This window comes from Dermacentor variabilis, chromosome 2 (assembly GCF_050947875.1).
Source record: "Dermacentor variabilis isolate Ectoservices chromosome 2, ASM5094787v1, whole genome shotgun sequence".
NCBI lineage: Eukaryota > Metazoa > Arthropoda > Arachnida > Ixodida > Ixodidae > Dermacentor > Dermacentor variabilis.
In genome coordinates this window covers 192,794,913-192,817,334 of record NC_134569.1, presented here as the reverse complement: position 1 = coordinate 192,817,334, position 22,422 = coordinate 192,794,913, and the positions used below count along the sequence as shown (strand labels likewise).

At 48.4% G+C, this 22,422-nt stretch overlaps 1 protein-coding gene across 3 annotated transcripts in view; it reads left to right on the top strand.

Annotated features, from left to right (window-relative positions):
- Positions 1-22,422, top strand: part of LOC142573014 (galactose-3-O-sulfotransferase 4-like) — a 162,466-nt gene that overhangs the window by 47,458 nt on the left and 92,586 nt on the right. For all 3 annotated transcript variants that reach the window (XM_075682504.1, XM_075682503.1, XM_075682502.1), the window contains 2 exons: positions 3,994-4,137; positions 9,199-9,284. The gene's annotated coding sequence lies outside the window, so the exon portion shown is untranslated. The remainder of the gene's footprint in view (positions 1-3,993; positions 4,138-9,198; positions 9,285-22,422) is intronic.

The window sequence follows — 22,422 nt, the reverse complement described above, 5'->3', positions numbered from 1 at the left end:
CTGAAATTCCGCTTTTTCTTCTCACTTTTGTAGAGAATGCGACTATGATTTCGTGTCGACTAAGAAGACCCAGGTCGCTCATTTAGTCTGGGTTTGCTCTAGACAACGGCGGATCCTTTTTTTTTACAAACAACGTCACGCTCAATGTAATAGCTTCGGAACCATTCCTACAGCTATAGGCATTTCCGGTTCTGCAGGAACTAACAACACATTTAACCAGTCACGACATCACTTACCATGAACGGTGTCATTTGAATGCTGACCAACTAGGAGAGTAGTTTTTCGGTAATGGTGTGCAAAATTTGAGGCTGAAATATGTAGGTGTTGGCTTATAGCATCAAAATCAACGGTAATTTACTGCTCAAACGTCACTTTAATCGCTCCTGGACAAATTGCACACTTTTATAAATTAATGCTAACGTGCCCAAACGTTTGCATTTCTTCGGTGCCTTTCCAAAAACACGCTTCATTTGCATATGATGTTTTTTTTTTGTTGACACGTTGAGCTCTTTGCAAGCACGAAATATTTATTTCTTTGGCTGGCACTTAGCATTTTTCTATTCACACGGTTATTAAACTAGATGAGACTTCGTCTCACACAAAAATTGCAACACTTTCAATGCAGTAAACGCTATGGGGATGCTCGTATCTAGCTCATTAGTTATAGGGTTTAACAAGCGTCATCACTGTTTCATACGAGTGTTAACCGCCAACTATAAGTTTTGGCACAACTCACCGATGTTCTTGAGCATTCTTCTATTTTTGAATTGAGGTCGCACATTCCAAATACGCATAGGAGTTCGCTTTTTTTTCCTCACTGCACATTCTTTGTGCACTTCCTCCTCTCTCCCTCTCCTTTCGTTCCGAACTGAGCCCTCGCCCTCTACATTGTTGCGCTCGGATCAAGAGCACGCTAGCTGCTGATATTCTAAATTTCACATTAATTATATGTTTTATACTTGGTGCTCGCTCCTCAGGAGGCGAGTTCTTTGATATGTGAGCAGTTCAGAAAACACGATTCTACTCATACAATGGCACCGGAGCTAAGTTAGTTTGAAGATGAGACGATGAGCGTCCGTGCCTTGCGAAGCAAGTGCAACTCTCTTAAAGGAGAGAGAGACGCAGATAGGGGAGAGTTCGTTGCTGCGGCAGCGGCCACAACACCTGCACCTGAGAGATGCGCTTTGGCTGACGCAGCTGTTTTGCTGAATGCCTATCAGGGAACTTTCGGGTAAGTGAGCAGGAACGTTCAGCGTTAAATTTGGCACTTCTGTACTAGGTATATTTTAGTTATTTTGAGGGTTCAGCTGGGCAGGGATGCCATTCCACGGTGAAGGACGAGTTAACAGAGCTACTTCTGGTACAGAAGCCACATACTGATGTGTCGAACAGAGAAATGCCCTATGTCGACCTCTCGGTGAATTCTGATCAACGCTGCTCGAAACAAAATCATACACAAGCGCTAGTTCCGGCTATTCTGACGACAGAGGTGTCCTTTTTATGCAAAGAACAAATAACCGGCTTTGATAGTGACCTGATGTTTCGTGTGAAAGCAAATACCTTAGGGTAAATCAAAAGCTAGAGCTTTTACCAGAAGTATATGAATCAACGTTCAGCCCGATAAACCGTTATACTCTTCGTTTATTCACTGTTTGAGTATTAAAGTATTACCCCAATAAGTCAGCCTTATCTTAAAATATATTTAGCAACCTGAAGTTGTTTGCAGGGCTGCGTTCACATAAAGTGGATGCAATTGCTAATATTAATAAATGCATTATGCTTGCGTGAAAATTTCAGAATGGTCGCGTGACTTAAAAAGTGAACTGTCGCATTGGCTGTGCCGAATTTTGTGAAATCGCCAGTGCTTTTTTTGAATACACGCAAAAGAAATACACTTATTTACTTGTTCTCTTGTAGTCAGCTATGTGTCGGACTTGTGTCACCGCTGTCTCATTTTGATACGATATCGCTCCCAAACGAGTAACAACATGTGTAATCGAATAGTTCAGCAGTTCAATGGTATGAAGGCACGGCAACGAAGTGGGTGTTCGTAAATAAAATTTCATGAACCAGTATATGGTACGAAACGGTAAAGTTAAGTACAGGATCACAGAATGGCCGCTCAAATTGGGCGATATGCTCGAAACCTACAAGATCAGTAATTGACTGCTTCCTTACTTTTGCGGCATGCTAATGCTTAGATGAAATACAAACTCATTCAGTTTTTAAAATAGTAATTTATCTCTAATGAACGTTTACAGCTTGTATAGTGTGAACATAAAACAAATATTTGTGAGATCTGTAGTGTTAGGCGACAGGTACTGAATCAGTGACCGTCATCATTAGTTTCTGCATAGCAGCGGTATTAAATATACGATCATCGCTACTTTCATGATAACACGCATAGGTTTGAATCGTTACTAATGTCTCCTATATTACAAAGCACTGGCATGGGAGGATCGCCTAAATCTAGTACAGAGGTGGATGAAATAAGCCGACGACCTATTATTTTCACCGCTGCATATGGATTTATATTTCGCTACCATACGGTCACACATTCAGTGCTGTTCTCTGCTCCAACGTAATAAGTCGGCTATAAAAATTCTGAATGCTAACTATCACAACGCAAACTTATTGCAATAAGTGAAATTACCACAGAACCGTAAAAAACGGAACTGTAGTTAAATGTAATGAAACGTGTCCATTCTAACGTAGTTACAATAAATATCAAAGGTAAACATGAACCAAAGCGTTATGACCATTCAGTTTTTGGATTGCGGTTAAATGCCGTTGTTTGTTCGTTGCCTTAAGAATACGATATGTCGTACTCGATTTCAGGAGCGAGTTCTATACTTTTGCCTCATCGCGTATAATAGATACAATTCTAAATGAAGTGCATAGGAGTAGTGTATGATGGTCCGTAGTACACATCTATAAATAAGGCCGCACGTTTTTCTTCCATTCTGAAATTACAAAGGTCGCTTCTTAAGGCTGAAGAAGAGCGAAACGGTTAGGAGAAAAGAGTGGACAGGAAAGAACGTCACGCGCAACTTTGTCTGATCAGTGAAGACAAATACGCTGTATTACAGAGGGCACAAGTGTATGACACACATTTGCGCACTAAAATTGGATTAGGTAGCAATGAAACTGAAACTGGCAAGGTATATGGTCATTCTAACATTAGCTAACCGAATGAAATTAAATTTATATATATATATATATATATATATATATATATATATATATATATATATATATATATATAAATGGGCACATCTGTATCCTTGATTCAAATGTCTAGTTTGTTCGGATATCATATGGATCCATTCCCTCACGTGCCAAAGCATTTTGGCGTTTGCCGAGTGTACAGGTTATAGAAAGGATTCTATAATACCTGCAAGAGCCACAGTGCAGAAGCAAACGTGCAGAAATCATATTGTTGGTGCTGCCTTGCTTTATTTAACGCAGAGCTGATCTCGCTAATATAAACATCGCAGCAAGCTAACGACATTTCAACTCGTGGTCTTCAAGATGCGTAATAGGCAAAACGTACTAGATTACAAGGGAAACATTTCATACCACTCGTATCACTGGCACGCGTACAAGCTTTCGCGTAGTATGTTGCAATCTCCTGTGTTTTCGCTTCGCGATCGACAAGAAAGAAGACTACACTAGGCCTACGTTCTTCAACGGCAATGTCGGCGATTTCGTGACATCTTTCACAACGTTTACGCTAAGACAGTATGGATTAAGTAAGGTAAGTAAACTTAAATAACGAAATTTAATAAATATTTATTTTAGCCAGATGAAAACAACATACGCGACCAGTATGAGAATGTCCACTCCCTTCGCTGAATATCTTAACCTATTTTTAATATTTTTACAATAATTGGAACAGCGCATGCTTTCGCCAATGCCCCGCATTGTTATTGGCAGCTGGTGTGGCAAAAGCACCGAAATTTATTTGGTTCATCTTTTTTGCCGCTTTCCCAGGGGATTTCTTTCAACGTTCTGCCTCCGCAGAACTTGGTTATTTTCGCTCCTAAGCTTCCATTTGCCTCCAAAGAAAAATATCCTTGGCACACAGAATCTGGTCAAGTGTCCTGTCCAGCTTGACAGCAAATGACAGAACAAGTGGTACGTATTTCACCTGGTCCAAGCAAGTTATATGTCTTTATACTAAGGAACTAGAAAAATAATATATCAAAATATGAGTTCATCTGTTTGAATGCCTCTTCAGAAATTCTAAGACCCAATAAGCGCTACTAAACTGGGCTTTTCTCTGCAAATTTTTGGATATTCCAGACCCACCGTAATCTTGGTAGGCATAAAGCGGTTTGATAGGAGACGAGGCCAGGTGGACTGTAGAATACGTGTGTCTTGTTGCGTGTGCCGAGGTATGCGTGGCCGGCAGGAGGTCTGTACCCAACTTCACGCAGAATCATAGAAGAGATGAGCTTCTTCCCGAACAATTATTTATACAATGTTTGCATGTTGTCGTGGTTATCAGGAGAGAAGAACAGAGAAGGCGCAAGTTGCTTAAATAACACCATTTTGTCACCAGATTCCCCAGATAGCCCGAAGGACGAAACAAGGTCGAGAGAGAGAGGGTGCATCTGTGGTCTGCATCTGTGGTCCTAACGCCGCCCTCGGTGGCTGGCACTTCCTGTAACCGCGCTGCGGCGTCAGACCGATCTGGCGGTCGATCAGAATGGTGCGCCGGGGAAGTTTTATGGCCCGGCGTAGGCCAAATGGAACCAAGTGCAAGGCACGGGGTCGAAACACAGCCCTTCTTTGGAAACCGTCCCAAACACAGTGGGAAGCGTCCATGGTGCGGGCGCCGCAGGACGCAGGGATGTGTTGGGGGGCATTGCGGCCGGCACGATGAGGGGCCGAATAGCAGTCAGTGAGCCGGTGGCCGCTTCTGTCGTGGACGCCGTGCCGCCGGGAGGAAACCCGGGACCAGCACGTAGTCGTCGTGTGTCGAAGAAGGCACCATGCGGGGATGAATGCTGCCTCCACCGTCGACGCACCATAGCACTGGCCACCCGTCATACAAATACCAGGGCACAATCATAACAGCTCCTCCAACGACGGGGATGATCTCGTGCGGTGAGAAGTCTCAGCTCCTCGACGGAAGAAATCTGCTTCTTCTCCTGTCTCTTGATTTTCTGCTAAATCACGCAGAACGAAACGACTGGCTTGGCAGGGACAGCCATACTCCGCAAGCGACCAAGCTGATATTGACATTGAAAAATTGAATACTTCGTTAACTCCTGCTGTCACAGAAGCGTTCTCGCTTCTTTACAAGGCAAAAAACGAAATTATACAGTTGCATCGAAAAGAAATTTAGCACAAGCTGGCAAGATAAACTAAAACGCGCGGCTTAAACCATCGGCATTGGCATTGGCTGCTCGCTTTCGATAGCGCACGCTGAAATTCAGCTCTTGAAGTGCTCGACTCCACCTTAACAATCGGGAATTTTGGCCTGAGATTTGAGGCAGCCACTTTAGCGGGCAATGATCAGTCACAAACAATAATATCATTCCGTAAAGGTAGCAGGCTAGTTTTTGACATGCCCAAACAAGGCATGCGCATTCTTTTTCCGATGTGCTATACAGTTCCTCCGTACCGTGAGCTTTCGGCTAGCATATAACACTGGGTGCTCTTCACCATTGATATCCTCCTGACACAACAGAATCCCCAACCCACGATTGCTTCCATCGCACTTTACAACGAAGGGTCGGTCGTGGTTCGGTGCACGCAGAACGGGAGGAGCCGATATAGCCACTTTGAGCCCCTGAAATGCATCCTCGTTGACGTCATCCAAAATTACTACTGCCGGAGCCGATTTTCTTATGGTATCGGGCAGTGGAGCCACTAGTTCTGAGTATTGGGGAATGTAACGCTGGTAATATCTCACCAACCCTAGAAAAGCTCTAATGACCGCCTTTATTTTGGGGTAGGGGTGGAGCTCCCGGAAAGACCGTCACTGCTTCTAGTTTTACTTCGTCGTGTCTCATTTTGTCTTGGCCTACAATACGGCCTAAATACTTTACCTCGGTGTGAGCTAACTGGCATTTCGTAGGTTTCACAGTGAGACCTGCATTTATTAAGTGCCTTAAAACGTCACGGAGGTGATGGATATGCGCCTCCCAGGTGACAGAAAATATAGCTACGTCGTATAAATAGGGACGGGAATACTCCTTCGCGCCCTTTAACTCCCTGTTCATTATCCTTGTACAACAGAAAGGAGCAACTTTGAGTCCGAAACTCAACACAGGGGGTCTAAATGTGCCCATCTGAGTCACGAAGGCAGCGCACAGGCTGGCTCGTTGCGTCATGGGCACTTGCCAGTAGCCCGTAAGTCCAGAGTGGATACATACCGCGCGGCTCTCTCAATATTTGGAATGGGATACACCTAATCTTTGGTTATGGAATTCAGCTTCTTATAATCAATGCCAGGTTACGTGTCTTATCCCGGACCTGTAGAAGAATATACGGAGAAGCATAGAAGCTCTCGCAAGGTTCGATTATTTTAAGTTCTAGCATCTGCTCAAGTTTTCTCTTAATTATTTGCTGTTGTCTGTGTGCCATCCTGTAAGCTCGTGATTTCACTGGAGTCTCGGATGTGAGTTCTATGTCGTGAGTCATCAGATTCGTCTTTCCTGGATTTTGAGAAGACAAATCCATGGTTTCTTCAGCTAATTTCTTCTCTGTCAAAGCTTCCCAAGAAGGAGCGACCTTCATCACATCTTCCACACCCGTAATTTTGTTCATACCACTTAGGCACGGAATTTCTGTCGCAACTTCCTCCGTCATGGTGAGAGCTAAATTAACTGTTTGCTGCCCAATGAGAACCTCACTCTTCGCTTTCGCTAGTATGCTATCCAGCGAGCTAGAGCACGGCAGAAAAATGAACCCTTCGACACTTGCGATGTCGCCCATCAATGGGCTCTCGAGCTTGGTTTTCTTTGTAATTCTTCCTGACTGCCTAACAGTCTTCACCATTGTATTTTCGGTAATCTCTCTATCATGCTTAACTGTCCCTCCCTCACTACTCACAGATATTGAAAGGCTTTCTGGTTCAATTTCCGACTCATCGCCGTGGTGGCTTTTCACTTTACCTCGGTCTGCCGTTGTTTCCTATCCACTTTAGCATCCAAGGCACGCGCTTTAGATCTCATTGGAGCCTCAACGGTACCCTCCACCCAATCTTTACCTTGGTCCCTTAGTAGGCGATCGGTGTGGTTAGAGAAAAGGTAAGGGTACTGCGGCGGCAGGTTGTTGGAAGCAGCCAACTCAGTACACACTTCACCAAATGGCCCGCTGATCGCCACATACGCGACCGGAAGGCAGACGCTCGTGTCCTCTAACACAAGGTTTATCCAAGTGCATTTGCCATTGTACTGCTCCTGCTTCACATAATCCGGGTGCACCAGGTCAATGCTTACTCCACTGTCCCACGACACGTTACAGTTTTTCCCTGCACCTGCAATTCAAATAGGTGCGGTTTCAGCAACTCGTAATTAGTGTGCGAGTCAGAAGCGTACGCGAACACAATTGGATAAAGAAATCGCTACTTGTTTTGGATTATACGTTGCCATTGCGCGCTTGAAAGGAATGACTTCGCCCACATTCCGCCAGGGAGCAGATTCCGAGAGATGTGAGTCACCTGCAGCTTGAAAATTGCCACCGTCAAACATTCTATGCTGTGAACAAACACCAGAAGTCCCAAAATAGGCTGTTACTCAGCCAGTATTATATGGTTTGTGAGCTATTGTTTATTCCTACGCATACATCCCGCCGATATATTGGTAAAGTATGCAACTCTTTCAATACTGCTGCTTAGAGCGGCCATGTACCCAATAATCTTCAATTGCTTTGAATAAATACACTGTCCTTTTGGCGCATAGGCCGATTCGTTGTCTTCCGACAGTTTCAGAGCTGTAGTGTCAGTTAGTTGTGTCAGTTCGCGCTAAGAAGTTTTTTGGGTGCTTCTTTTAGTTTATTTATACACACGCAGATATTGATGTGGAGGAAGACACGATATGTTATATTAAGCGCCCAGTATTTCCTCTCTTCACCACCCCTTTTCTTGCGTCCTTTTTATGAGATCATGTGCCAATAAGGTTAAGTTTACACTCTCGTAAGTTGTATGGGAAGCACCTATCCTTTCTCAGATTCAAGTGCACAGTATTCCTTTTACGTGAGGGGGCATTTCTTATTGGCCACCTTTCACGCGCGTAACGCTTGTGACAGTTATCTTTGAGATAATGTAGCTCCGAGTGTATACGACCTATCGCTACGGAACTACACATAATTTTGTGAGAGCGGGCCCAGCAATGCTGAAATGTCGTGGCGATATCTTGACAAACTACAAAAGTGCGTTAAATACATCCAATTAGGACAACAAGTGACTGCTCTATTATGGAGGCCCTGAAGTGATGCCATAATTTGTTCTGCGCGCACGAATTGATTCTATTGAATGGTTCTCTCCTTAAGCTAATAAGGAATGTCCGTATTCACATACTTTTCGTAACCAACTGAATAGGCAGCTAAGTAAACAACAGCCACTTTGAGTCTCGGTGTAATAAGCCACCAACGAAGACACATTCGCGAATACAGCGTCACAGATGGAACCTGCGCAGGCTGCTTTTTTCTTTTTCTTTTTTTTTCTGTCCAAAGAACATGGTGACTGAGAACCTCGTCCGAAAACTTGGCGGAAACATTGCTTGTGCGATAGCCTAGCTCGGCTTTATTTTGCACTTACAGTGATCCAGTCGTTTTCCTTGGCTGCCATGCGTTGAAATGCCGCTTCAATATTTGTTTTGTTAGTTTTTTCTCAACACGAGGGGGCACCAACTCAAAGAGGCAGGTTCCAAGTGGGGTGCAATATATGGTCCCCATGCTGTGTTAGTTGTTGAAACAGGCAGCCTTCAATGCTGACGAGAATCCGAAAAAGCGCAGTGAAATCAGCGACACACCAGGCAGTCGCCAATGTTGGAGACTTCGTAGTATCCGTATCTATATTCTACATTCATTATGCTTAGAAATGTTTAGAGGTTTCCGGACCTCCTGCCGAAGCTAGCATTCTGGAAAGCTTACTCGAATAAAACGATGCTTTCCTCGATCTTCCGGTTTCGTAAGCTTTGAACCACACAACGGTGCACTAAAATGCTGCGGATATTTCCGCAGACCCTTTTCCGTCTGGCACTGTTCACCGCTTCGACACTTCTGCTGCTGGGATTTGTGATGGAGCCAAGCTTGAAAACCGGTCTCAGGTGAGAACCAATTGCAGCGCGCTTGTCAACTATAAATTTCCTGCGTCCTTCATTATTGAATACGCGTTGCGCGCTTTGACCTTTTGTTTAGGCATGATGTAAACAGGTTGCAATGGCGTATACCAAATTAAATGGTTTCTCTCCGCGCACCAGAATGTATATGGACCAAAACTGTGATTTGTTTTATTTGTTATACGAAGTAAACGATCCATGAAGAAGTTCCGCTCACATTAAAAGAGCACGTAAAACGTTGGAACAGTTTTTATGAGTATATAACATGTACTGTAAAGCGCAAGTTTAGCTGCTAAGCCAATATACCCCAAGGGTTCAGGTCGTGAAGTGGAAATTACCAAGCATTCCAGGCATGCTTCAGTTTTTGCAGTACAGAATAACCTAGCCATAATTTAAACGTCTGCCCTGCTGTTCTGTAGCATTGTAGGAACGTTCCATAATTTTAACGTTAAGAGAGGTGATTTATGGAAGTATCAGGCGTATCAGTGCTGCACCATGTAGCAGCAACATTCTGGGAACAATGAAATGCAAGATTCAGTATATCTAGCACCTTAAACTACAAATTTAGCAGCTAAGCCAACATACCCCACATGCTCCCCTCATGATGCGGAGGTTAACAAACCATGCAGAGATGCTTTAGCTATACACAATAATGAAGCTATAATTTCAGCGCATGCCCTGCTGTTGTTCAAGCAATCTAGAAATACTCCATGAATTTAACGGTAAGAGACGTGATTTATGAATTTACCAGTCCTATCGGTACTAAGCCACGTGGCATCGACATACTCAGAACAATTAAATGCACGGTTCTACTTAGCGCCAGGACGATTTCAACAAAGCACAAATAATACACCTTCAAATGTGCTCTATTGTATTACTATATCCGAAAAGGACTCCGCGAAAACATTGCGTAACTTACCAACGCATTATGCGAGTAACTTTCTTAAGTATTTCCCAGTTGATGGAATGGGACCGTTCTGCCTTTTTTGTATTGTCATGGTGAAATAAAGAATTTCTCAGTATTTGCAAGCTCTAGGTATGCATTAATAAACCATATCTCATTATACTTCACGCTTCTCTATATATAGAAGAATTACTTGTTAGTTCGCATTAGTGCGACTAAAATACACAACCATGCGCCTTCTAATAAAGGAAATATGGTATAAGGAACCTTGGTGAAACAATACGACACTCAATGGATTCATTCCTGGTAAACAGTGAAATGCCTTGTGCAATTTATCGAGCGTGTTGCGGCGCGCAGGAGATGACACGATCAACCTACACATAATTACACTTCTACTAAGAAACAGCCCAAAAGTTCCAAGCAACCTCTTGAAAACACTCTAAAGTTAAATGCTGAGATGTGTAAACAACAATCGGAGCATATGCTTTAATTAAAAAATAAAATGTCAGTGATGCGTGACGTGAATTAAGTTCCACATATGACCCCCACCAATACGAGTAATAAAAACGAAAATGCTAAATTAAAGACGACCAATGCGGGCACTGAAGAGAAACGAAAGCGCCCATGCGGAAGCACACGCGCTTGTTTCAGGCGTCAGCCTGAAACACAAAGAATATGTGAAAGTGATTACTACAATAGAAGCTAATAGCTATCATTTGGGTTTTCTGTGCCCTTCCTTCTATTGGGCTTATAATATGAAGCCGTGACATCGTCATCCTCGTTACCATGTTGAAGTCGTATAGGCACCGACTCATTTTCAGCTCGAACCTTGCCTTAGTGCGAAGTAGATCAAAACTTACGCATAGTAAACACTCAGAACGCTATATGTAAAAATCTGCACCACGTTTATACATGATCATGACTCTTTGTACAGCCCGCACTGAGTTCAGGTTGAGAGCGTGATGTCTTTGGTTTGCTACCAGGCGCATGCGTAAGTATCGTTTGAATTGAAAAACGATCGCGTGTCGATGTCGTGTGTTAGTGACAGCATCAAAGTTGGTCAAACATAATATGGAGCTCTCTAAACCGGTGTCTATCTCATCACCGAGTATCGCTTTTATGTTTGTTTCTAACTTCGTGAAAAAATTGTATGAACTTTAAGGCTGTGTGAGTCAACCACCCAATAAAGTGCCGCTTCAAAGATGGTCCTTTCAAAATATCTGCCAGAGTTTGCCTGTATGATTATTGCCTCTGAAGAGGTGAAAACTGGTTGAGCTTATCGGGAGGTGCTGCACAATCAGTGGCAAATTCTGTCATGTATCTTGTAGAGAAGCAAGTTGTATGCTGTAGGGAATAAAATAGGAGCCTTAGAAAAAGAAAAAAATCTGCAGATATATAGTGACCGGAAGAGGCGCACTAAGAGAAGCCACGAAGTTCGTATTGCGTTGTGCATGGTTAACAGAGACACAAAAAAAAAGATATGCCATAGGAGGCGCATATCAAGAAATATGTTTTGGAAAATTAGCGAATACTACGTCATAAATTTATCTCATTGCCAATATGCAGCTCATGACGACGGCTAATGGTTTACACCTGTAAGTCAAACCTCCTCTGCTGTCCGCATTTCAAAAGCCAGAAAGGAAGAAAAAAGCTTGGAAGTGAAGGAAAGGGTATTACTAACTTTAGGCAATATTTTCCTAGCGTGTTTTTCAGCGTAAAAGCGCAGATGCAGGGCATGTATTTTCAGTGCTTGTTCCGGAATGTAAAACGTGGCAAACTTTTATTACATTCTCACAAGACCACCTTAACTGGTAGACAATAGATGATCCTCTAATCGAAAAAGCGTTCTGAGCAAAGTCCAGGGTTTTGTTCAGTCTTGTACCGACAAAAGGTGTTTAGGCTTCTCAGTTAACGTGAGACCTGTTTGTTTTTGTAAGGACACACTTCTTATCACTACAGAACAGTATACCGAGATGCATGGCTGTGCTGATTATGAATGTGCGTCAGAAGCACATTCGGTCCACAAGAGCAAGCGAGTTGCTAGCGATTATACACCTTTGCTACAGAGTATTACAGTGTACAAAACAGCTACGTTTCAAGCTTTGCGGGCACCCAGAACAAATATATAGGAACTGAGCCCACCCGCGAACGATTAGGCAGAAATAATCGGATAGTGACCGCACCATGGAAATTTACTGAGTCAGAAACGTGACAAGCCGCTGCTTCAAAATATTTGCTAAGTAAATAATGGACAGCAAAACACACTAATCCTGATTAAATTTATGAGCGGAGAGTTTGGGTAGCTTGGAATGCATATTTAGCCTCGCTTTTAAAACGCGCAATATATACGCTGCTCGCGCTATTTGGAACGCGTCGTAACCAGCGCCCAAAGCGCTTTTGCTTGGTGCTAGTAGCTGGTAGCGTCTGTTCGTAATCGAGAAGGAAGATCACGCAGAGCAGGAACAGCTGGGTGCCCGAACGGCTCACGCTCGCGCTAAGCACTGGCGATCCGGCTGGCCCACTGGTTCCACTGCAGGCACGGAACAGACGATCTGGCTGGCCTTGTCCTTCTGCTCTTCTTCTTCATACAATTGCCCCCGGTGCAAAAGCGGAGCCATCCTGGCGACTTACGGCGTGGAGACGAGCGGTTCATAGAATTGTTTCAGGCTGGGAACGTGAACAACATCCCGTCCACGGCGGCGCTTGTCGGGTGTCGGTGTAAGCGGCTGTATGATATAGTTGACCGGTGAGGTGCGTTCGACGATGCGGTATGGTCCATCATACTGCGAGAGAAGTTTTCTTCAAAATCCAGGCGTGGTAGCAGGCACGGACAACAAGACAAGTGTGCCGGGAGCGAAGTTCGGATTCGTAGTGTCGCCATCACGATTGGCTTTTTGTCGTTGTTGGTCGGCGGAGGTGAACTTTCGGGCTAATTGACGGCATTCCTCGGCGTATCAGGCGACGGCTGAAACGGGAGCACACTCTGACGCGTCTGGTGCATAAGGCAAAACCGTATCGATGGTATGGGAAGGATCGCGACGTAGAGAAATACCGAGAAAATCCTGTGGTACTTTGTGTAGCCGTTTTATATGGGTACGTACAAATGGGAGGATAATGTCCAAGTTTGTATGCTCCGATGAAACGTACATGGCGAGCATATCACCAAGGGTGCGATTGAAACGCTCTGTAAGCCGGTTAGTTTGAGGATGGTACACCGTGGTGGTCCGGTGAACTATGCGGCATTGAGCAAGCAGTGCTTCAACCACCTGCGACAAAAACATACCGCCTCTATCACTCAGCAGCTCCCGAGGTAGGCCATGACGAAGAATGAAACGATGGAGCAGAAAGGATGCAACGTCACTGGCGGTCGCTGCAGGTAGAGCAGCGGTTTCAGCATTGCGTGTAAGGTGATCAACTGCGACAATAATCCATCGTTTGCCAGCGGGTGTTAGTGGTAGCGGTCCGTAGAGGTCAATTCCCACACGGTTGAAGGCACGAGCAGGCACGGAAACGGCTGTAATACACCGTGGGCTGGATGAGACGGATATTTGCAGCGTTGGCATTGAGGGCTCGAGCGGACAAACTTTTGGACAAAAGTAAACATTCCTCGCCAGTAGTAACGTTGCCGCAGGCGGTCATACGTCTTCAAAATGCCTGCGTGGGCACATTGTGTGTCTGTATGGAAAAACGCGCACATGTCGGAACGCAAAGTCTTAGGGATAAGCAAGAACCACTTGCGACCATCGGGCTTACGTCGATACAAGTGGTTATCGCGGACAGTAGAGTGGGCAGGCTGGCGACGCAGGAAGCGGGAAATGGGAGATGCAGGCGAGTCAGAAAGGAGATCCAGAAGAGAGGCCACCCAAGGATCTTTGCGCTGTTCTGATGCGCAGGTGGCGATGTCGACCGAGGATACCGCCTCAATGTTGGAGAGGGAGGCCGTGTCGGCTGGCAGCGGAGAGCGGGACAGAGCGTCAGCGTCAGCGTGCTTGCGACCTGAGCGGTAGATGACGTGTACATCGTATTCTTGAATGCGCAGAGCCCAGTGGGCAAGGCGTCCAGACGGGTCTTTTAAAGAGGATAACCTACAAAGGGCGTGATGGTGAGTAACGACATGGAAAGGCCTGCCATATAAACAAGGGCGAAACTTGCCGAGTGCCCAAACGATGGTCAAGCATTCTTTTTCTGTGACGCTGTAATTGCGCTCCGCTTTCTTCAGCGCACGACTGGCGTACGCAACGACGTACTCGGAGTAGCCAGGCTTGCGCTGCGCAAGGACAGCGCCAAGGCCAATATCACTGGCATCGGTATGCACTTCAGTTGGGGTGGTGGGGTCGTAGTGTCGCAGTATAGGCGGAGACTTCCGGAGACGGCATAAGGTCATGAACGCGGTGTCGCAAGCAGAAGACCAGGAGGCTAGGTCGTTGGCGCCACTTAAGAGTTGTGTCAAAGGTGATATAATTTAGGCAAAATTGCGAACAAACTGTCTGAAATAAGAACAGAGGCCGATGAAGGCGCGGAGACTTTTGATTGTCTTACGTTGCGGAAACTCTGTCACAGCGCGAAGCTATGATGGGCCAGGGCAAATGCCGTCTTGTGATACGAGGTGACCTAGAATCATGAGATTGCGCACGGCGAACTGGCACTTTTTCAGGTTCAGTTGCAGGCTTGCGTTGGTGAAGCACGTCAACACTTGCCTAAGGCGAAGAAGATGCGTACTGAAATCAGGGGTGAACACAACGATGTCATCGAGGTAGCATAAACACGTGCTTCATTTTAGACCGCGCAAGATATTGTCCATCATTCGTTCAAACGTAACAGGCGCATTGCGTAGGCCATATGGCATCACATTAAATTCGTATAAACCATCCGGAGTAATGAATGCAGTTTTAGGGCGATCAACTGCTGACATCGGGACCTGCCAATAGCCCGAACGTAAATCCAACGAAGAAAAAAGTTCAGCGCCTCGCAAGCTGTCCAGAGCGTCGTCAATGCGTGGTATAGGGTAGACGTCTTTTCGCGTTATCTTATTAAGACGGCGATAATCGACGCAGAACCGAATAGAACCATCTTTTTTTTTTGTGACGAGAACCACCGGTGATGCCCACGGGCTATTGGAAGGTCGAATGACGCCGCGCTGAAGCATGTCGTCCACGTGTTCAGTGATCACCTGACGTTCCTTGGCGGATACACGGTACGGGCGCTGTCGCAATGGCGCGTTGGAGCCAGTGTCGATGTGGTGGCTGACGGTTGACGTGCGACCCAGAGTAGGCTGAGCGACATCAAAAGAAGAACGGAACTGGGCAAGCAGGTGAAGAAGCTGGGAGCGCTGCACGGAAGTAAGGTCATCGGCAATGAAAGGTGTGAATAATAGGATAGGATAGGATAGGAATAACTTTAATAAAGTGCCAGCAAACGACGCTTTAACGAGTCGTGACGCTGGCCAAGCGTCGACCCGGGGTTATACTCTACTCTGCACTAGCCCCGTTCGGCCCGTTTGTAGTGGGTCACGAGGCTTGTGCTTTTCGAGCGCACCCCGGGCCTGCTGGACGGCCCATAGTTGTGAGTCCTTGTCTGTAGACTGCAGTGCACTTTGAAGTTCTGGCGGGTAAGTCCTGGAGGTAGCTGCCGTCGGGAACCTGGCACAGTCCCACATGATGTGCCATTGGTCCGCCGGACCCGCTGCACAAACACCACACAGCCCACTCGGATAGAGCTCTGGGTGAAGCACGTGCAGCATTGCGGGGGCGAGGAGTGACGCGGTCTGTATTTGTCTTAGGATTACGGCCTCCTCCCGACTGAGTGCCGGGTGGGGAGGCGGCATTGTCCGTCGAGCTAAGCGGTAACACTTGTTTAGTCACTAGTCAATCTGTCCTTGGTTTCGAACCACCACACGGAACGGTCACTCTCGGGGGCGTGGAAGGTAAGAGCTCGCGCCGCCGAATGGGCCGTCTCATTGTGGTTCGGTGAGGATGCACACTCGCCGGCGTGCGCCGGGAACCACTTGATACGGACGGTGCTGCCGCGGTCTAGATATTGGAGCTTGCCGATGATGGCGGCCGCCGGTGCGCATATTCGCCCCTTGGCAAAATTGCGCACGGCATTCCTCGAGTCGCTGAGCAAGGTGCGACACTCGGCCTCGGTGATCGCCAGAGCGATGGCAACCTCCTCAGCGTCTGTGGCGTTCGTGCACCGCACGCTCGCTGCCGTTGTCTTGGTGCCGTTAGCCGCCGCAACGACCACTGCTGCGAAGCCTTCCCGCTTGTATTCCGCGGCGTCCACATACCGGGCGTGCAGGTCTTGGGTGTGTTGTTCGGTGAGGGCCTTGGCCCGCGCCTGCCGCCGTTCTTGGTTGTATTCTGGGTGCATGTTCTTCGGGATGGGGTCCACGTAAATGTGGGCCCGCGCCTCATCTGTGATCTCGCACGGTTGCCGGCTGGGAGCTTGGGGGTTGTAACCCAGGGACGTCAGTATACTGCGCCTCGTCTTGGTGGTAGGCGCTCGAATTGCGCGGTGAGCTGCGCCTCGGCTATTTCTTCTAGGGTGTTATGGACGCCGAGCTGCAAGAGCCGAGCCGTACTCGTGGTCTCCATTAAACCCAGCGCCGTCTTGTAAGCCCGTCTGATCAGCGTGTTGATCTTGGTCCTTTCAGTGACGTGCCAGTTAAGGTAGGCCGCAACGTAGGCGATGTGACTGATCACGAACGACTGGACAAGGCGCACGAGACTGTCTTCACGCATGCCCGCCCGTCGTGTAGAGACTCGATGTATGAGCCGGATGGCGTCCATTACCTTGGTGGTAAGCTTGTTGATGGTCTCGTCGTTGCGGCCGCACTTGTTGAGCAGCAGGCCCAGTACTCTGATCTTGGGCACCTCGGGGGTGCGTTGCCCCGATGCAGTCACAATTTTGATGTGATCACACTCCCGAAGAGGAGCGCGCTTTCGTCCCGGTCGAAGCGGTGTGAGGACGAACAGCTCGGATTTGGCGGGCGAGCACATTAGGCCTGTGCCATCAAGGTGCTGCTCGATGGCGGTAACCGCCGCTTGCAGCTGTTGCTCGATGATGGCGTCGGTGCCACCGACCGCCCACAGGGTAATGTCCTTGGCGTAGATAGTATGCCGGACGCCGGTCCCCGCTACTGCCCTCGCTACCCCGATCATGACGAGGTTAAAGAGCAACGGCGATATGACCGAACCCTGTGGAGTACCCGTACTGCCGAGCTTGTGTTCGGGGAGCTTGAGGTCTCCGGCGTGCAGTTCTACCGTGCGGTTGGTCAAGAAGTCTAGAATATAATTGTAGCTCGTTACCCCCAAGTTGAGTCTTGATACTTGTCCTAATATGGTTGAGTGTTTAACTTTGTCGAATGCACTTTGTAAATCGAGACCCAGAATTACTTTGCTGTCTTGTGTCTTGTTGTCGACGATTTCTGGTTTGAGTTGTAACATGGCATCTTGCGTGCTGAGTCTGCGCCGGAAGCCGATCATCGTGTCAGGATAGAAGCCTTCCTTCTCTAGGTATTCCTGCCACCGGTTGGCGACCACGTGCTCCAGCACCTTGCCCACGCAGGACGTCAGCGAGATGGGACGCAGGTTGCCGATGTGCAGTGGTTTGCCCGGTTTCGGAATCAGGATCGTTCTTGCCGTTTTCCACTGTCGGGGGAGCTTGCTCGAATGCCAGCATTCATTGAAGTAATCGCTTAGGGCTTCTATCGAAGCGTCGTCCAGGTTGCGTAGCATCTTGTTTGTAACGAGATCTGGGCCGGCTACTGAGCGGGTGTTGAGCTCGTGCAAAGCTACCCGTACCTCTGATATGGTAATGTATCGGTCGAGCCACGCGTTGGGCAGCCCCCCGTACGGCGGGTGGGTTTCCGTTGGCGTGTCTGGCAGATACTTGGCTTCCAGGCTCCTGATAACAGCGTCTTTTCCTTGTCGTTGTGTGATGGTGTGCATGAGTCGGGTCAGGCGGTCGCGCTGGTTTGACTGGGTCTTTGTTTCGTCTAGGAGGTGCCGAAATAGATTCCATGTACAAATGCGATGCAATTTCCTGACAGCTCGGTTGCAGATCTCGTTCCACTGTTGACGGCACAGGAGCCTGCAATGCTGTTCAATGGCCCTATTGAAGTCAGCCACCTTCTTCCTCAATCTGCGATTCAGCCGGTGCTGCTTCCAACGCGCCTGTATCGAATGTTTGGCCTCTATTAGATGGGCCAGGCGGCTATCCATGATGATGACGTCTTCGTCTGTTTCTATAGTCTTTGTGGCTGAGCGCACTGCATCGCGGAGTTCCGCCGTCCAGGTTTCGATCTCTGTGATGTCTTGCCTGTGGTGAGGCGCCCCTTACGGAATTCGTCCCAGTCCGTCCACTTATGTATAATGGTATTGCTCCGTAATTGGTTGGGTATCGTAATTTCGAGGATGTAGTGGTCACTGCCCAGGTCGACGCCCGTGTTGTGCTATGTTACTTTGCCCGTGTGGTCATTTTTACGAACGTAAGGTCTGGTGTGGTGTCTCGTGCTACGGAGTTGCCGATGCGGGTAGCATGCGTGGGGTCCGTGATTAGCACACATTTGTGGTCCAGGGTATCCTGCAATAAGTCCCGTCCCTTGGCCGTGTCCTTCACATAACCCCACGCTCAATGGGCGGCGTTGAAGTCCCCTCTGATCAGCAACGTGTTGTCTCTGGCTTGGGTGCTGACTGTGTGTAGTAGGGTCTTGAATTTCTGTGTTTGGTGCTTGGGGTTACTGTAGATGTTGACGATGAACAGGCTGCCTTTCCCTTGTTTGCTTGGGATGATTTCGGTGAAGGCGTATTCTACCCTGCTGCGGCCGTGTTTGAGTTGGTGCTCGATGAACGTGAGCCCTTTGCGGACGAACGTGAAGACGCCCCGTCCATCCCCTTGGCTAACGTGAGCGCGATACCCAGGGAGGGTGGGGGTCACCGTCGCCGTTTCTTGCAGCAGGATAATGTCGCGTTTCTTGTTTACTGTGGTAATATGTTGTTGCAGCACTGTTTTCTTGTTGTTGTAACTGTGACAGTTCCACTGCCAGACCGTAAGGCCTGGTAGCGATGCTATTGTGGATTGGTGTTGGGACATAGTTGGGTCGAGGGTGGGGCTTGCGTCTGTTCTTGGAGGTATGGGTGTTTGGCGAATTCCGCTGAAAAGATGGGGCTGCGGACTATGGGCTTGAGGGTGTGTTCAATGAATTCGAACCGCTCTTGTATGGTGCGGAAGGACGTGGTGATCAGTTCCTCCAGCCGTGCCAGTCGTTGGTCAGTCACGGCAGCGGTGCTGGCGTAGGCGTTGGCGAGCACTTCAATTTTGGCTTCGAGCTGAGTTTCCAATTGGGTCAGGTCCTTGGTATGTCGTGATGAAGTGCGTGTTCGTTTCTTGGTGGTTGGGTCAGTGATCGTCTCCTCCTGGGGCGCGTCTTGGGTTTTGTCCTTTGATTCTGTGACTTGGTGCGATAGCGTGTCGGAGTTCTGCTCGGGGACAACGGTGGGTGTTGGTTCGGTGCGTGCTCGTTTCTTGGGGGTTGGATCAGTGGTCTTCTCCTCCTGGGGCTCGTCTTGGGTTGTGTCCATTGATTGTATGCCTTGGTGTGGTGGCGTGTCGGTGGCGGGTGTAGGTGTCTCGGGTGACTGAGCTGGCTCTTTCCATGGATGGGCTTGCTGTGCTTGAAGTTCTTTCTTGACCTCGGCTAGCTCTTCGGCAAGCCGGCGCGTGGTTTCTACCAGGGTCGCATCGGTTGCGCGGAGTTGTTCGAGTTCCTTGTAGTAGGGGCTGGTAGTCCATGCCTGCCAGCTGCTCGGTGTGCTTCGGCCACTAGTGGCGCTGTTGGAGCTGGCGCTGCTGCCTTTAACTTCGCCCTTGGCTACGTCGGCCCAGCTGACTTTGTCACGGGAGCGCGATCGCTTTGCGCCGCAGCTGTTCCTGTCCGACGAGTCACGGCCGCGGGATGCGCTACGCGAGGCATGACGTGAAGCGTAACGTGATGCGTGGCGTGAGGCATGGCGCGACGCGCTGCGGGATCCGCCACGGGAAGCGCTGCGCGAGCGGGAGCGTCCTAGGCGTGGAAAGGCGTTTGATTCGAGTGCTTGCTTTCGCTGTTCTTCGGCGTTACGGCGTTCCCATCACCGTCGCCGCACGACGTACGGAACCTTGTATTTGGCTCTGCAGAGGCGGTCTCCAGTGGGGTGTTCTTCGCCACAGAGCTTGCACTTGAGGACACACTTGTGGCCCTCTCTGGGATTAGAAACACCGCATGAAAGACAAACACGTACGTTTGGTGTGGGGCACACGTCGCGCCTGTGGCCGACCTTCCCGCATACTTTGCACACTTCTATTTGCTTCCTGTAGAGACTGCACGGATAGAGCGTGGATCCATAACGCACATACCTGGGAACCTTGGTACCGTTGAACACAACGATTATTGTAGTCGTGTTCCCGATACGCTTCGCTCCCACGGCGAGGGGGTTGTACTTTGTAACGATCTGCTGCATTATTGCGGCTTCGCTGTCCTCTAGCGCTATGCCCCTGATCACGCCCTTGACTGTGTCGTGGGCGGTCGTTCCGTAAGCGCGCACTTCGTATATTTTGCCTTGGACGTTGATAGCTTGTATTCGAGCATACTTCTTCGCTCGCTCCTCACACGGAGTGCTGAGCACCATAATGTTCTGATGGATATTGGGACACGCCATATCCTCAGCTCGATCTGCCTTCTGAATTCCCGCTGCCGCCATGATGGCAGTAGCCACGCATGCAGCTCCCGCCTTGGAAATATCGAGCCCTCCGCGGGGCCGCACGACGATCTTAATTTCTTCCGCAGGCATTGCGGGCATGCGAGCCGCCGGAATAACTGCTGTCCTGATGTTCTTGTGGAATTTAGTCTTCTGCTGAAAGCTTGTAGTATCGGTACGAGAATTCGACTCACCCTGCGTTGCATGCAATGCGTGTTCGGCTCGTGTGCCCACCGTTGTGCAGCCATCCGGGCGTGCGATGAAATTCCTCGGGCATAATTTCTTCTCCCTCTACTTGCACGCACATTTGGGAAACCTGGGAACCGTGCGTCACAGCGGTGGGGAAAACCTCCATGTTGTCGTGGCAGTAGCACAGCTGGCTAGGCCAAGCAGGCCTTGGCTTCGCTTAGGCCTAGCAATGCCTATTAGCGGTGAACCAGGTAAAGTCCGATAAATCGATGAAAAACGCACCTTTGGTGGAAAGTCGTGTGTCGGAGGATAGCGGATACCTTCACGATCACAGTGGTAATAAAATCTTCGGGATCCAAACTAATTAGCACTGCGAAAGCGGGCATTAATGACGGAGCCGATATGAGCACTTCTTTGTCAGCAATGGCTCATACCCTCTTTCGTGTGAATAATTAAGTCAGGTGATGGCGGAGCAGCAGTGGAAAATGCACAGAAGTCAGTGAGCTCTGTATACGAAGCATCCGGCAGGTCGGTTATAAACATGTCATCAGGAGACTGAACATGGCCAAGTGCTTCACCGCAAAGAGCCGTCAGGGCTGTAGGAAGCGGATTGCAGACAACGATGGAGCTGAGACCGGCTGAAATGTCAAGCGTGGCGAAAGGGAGGGGAACATCTTTGCGGGTCATGAAGAGTTCCGAAGGAGTGAAGAGGACAGTGCCTTCAGAGAGAGCGCCACGGAAGACGGGAACAACGGCAGACGAGTACGGCGGTAGGGCGATGTCTTCTCGAAGAACTAGCTTAGCGGGAAGAGAAATGGCGCCGACGAGGGGCACGTCACACAGAGGCGTTTATTCGACTTCAGCACGTTCACAATTGATGACGGCGTTATTTCGCGAAAGAAAGTCCCACCCAAGTATCACATCCTGAGGGCAGGACTGAAGAACCACAAACTCCACAATATAGAGAACGCCCTCAATGACATCTCTAGCTGTGCATGCTGCTGAAGCCCGAACTGGCTGGACGCTGGCTGCGCGAAGAGAAAACCCAGAAAGTGGCGTCGTAACTCTTCGTAAGGCGCGAGAGAGGCGTTGGTTTAGGACAGACACGGCTACTCCAGTATCAATTAGCGCAACGGTAGGGACGCCGTCAACAGTAAGGTCGACAACGTTCGAAGGCCACTATGGAGGACTTGTACAGATTGATGGCGTCGCAGTTCTTGCCTCCTGAACTGCGGCGCTTAGTTTTCCTCTTGCGTGGGTGAAAGGCGCCGACGCATGGGGGATAACGAGGGGCGAC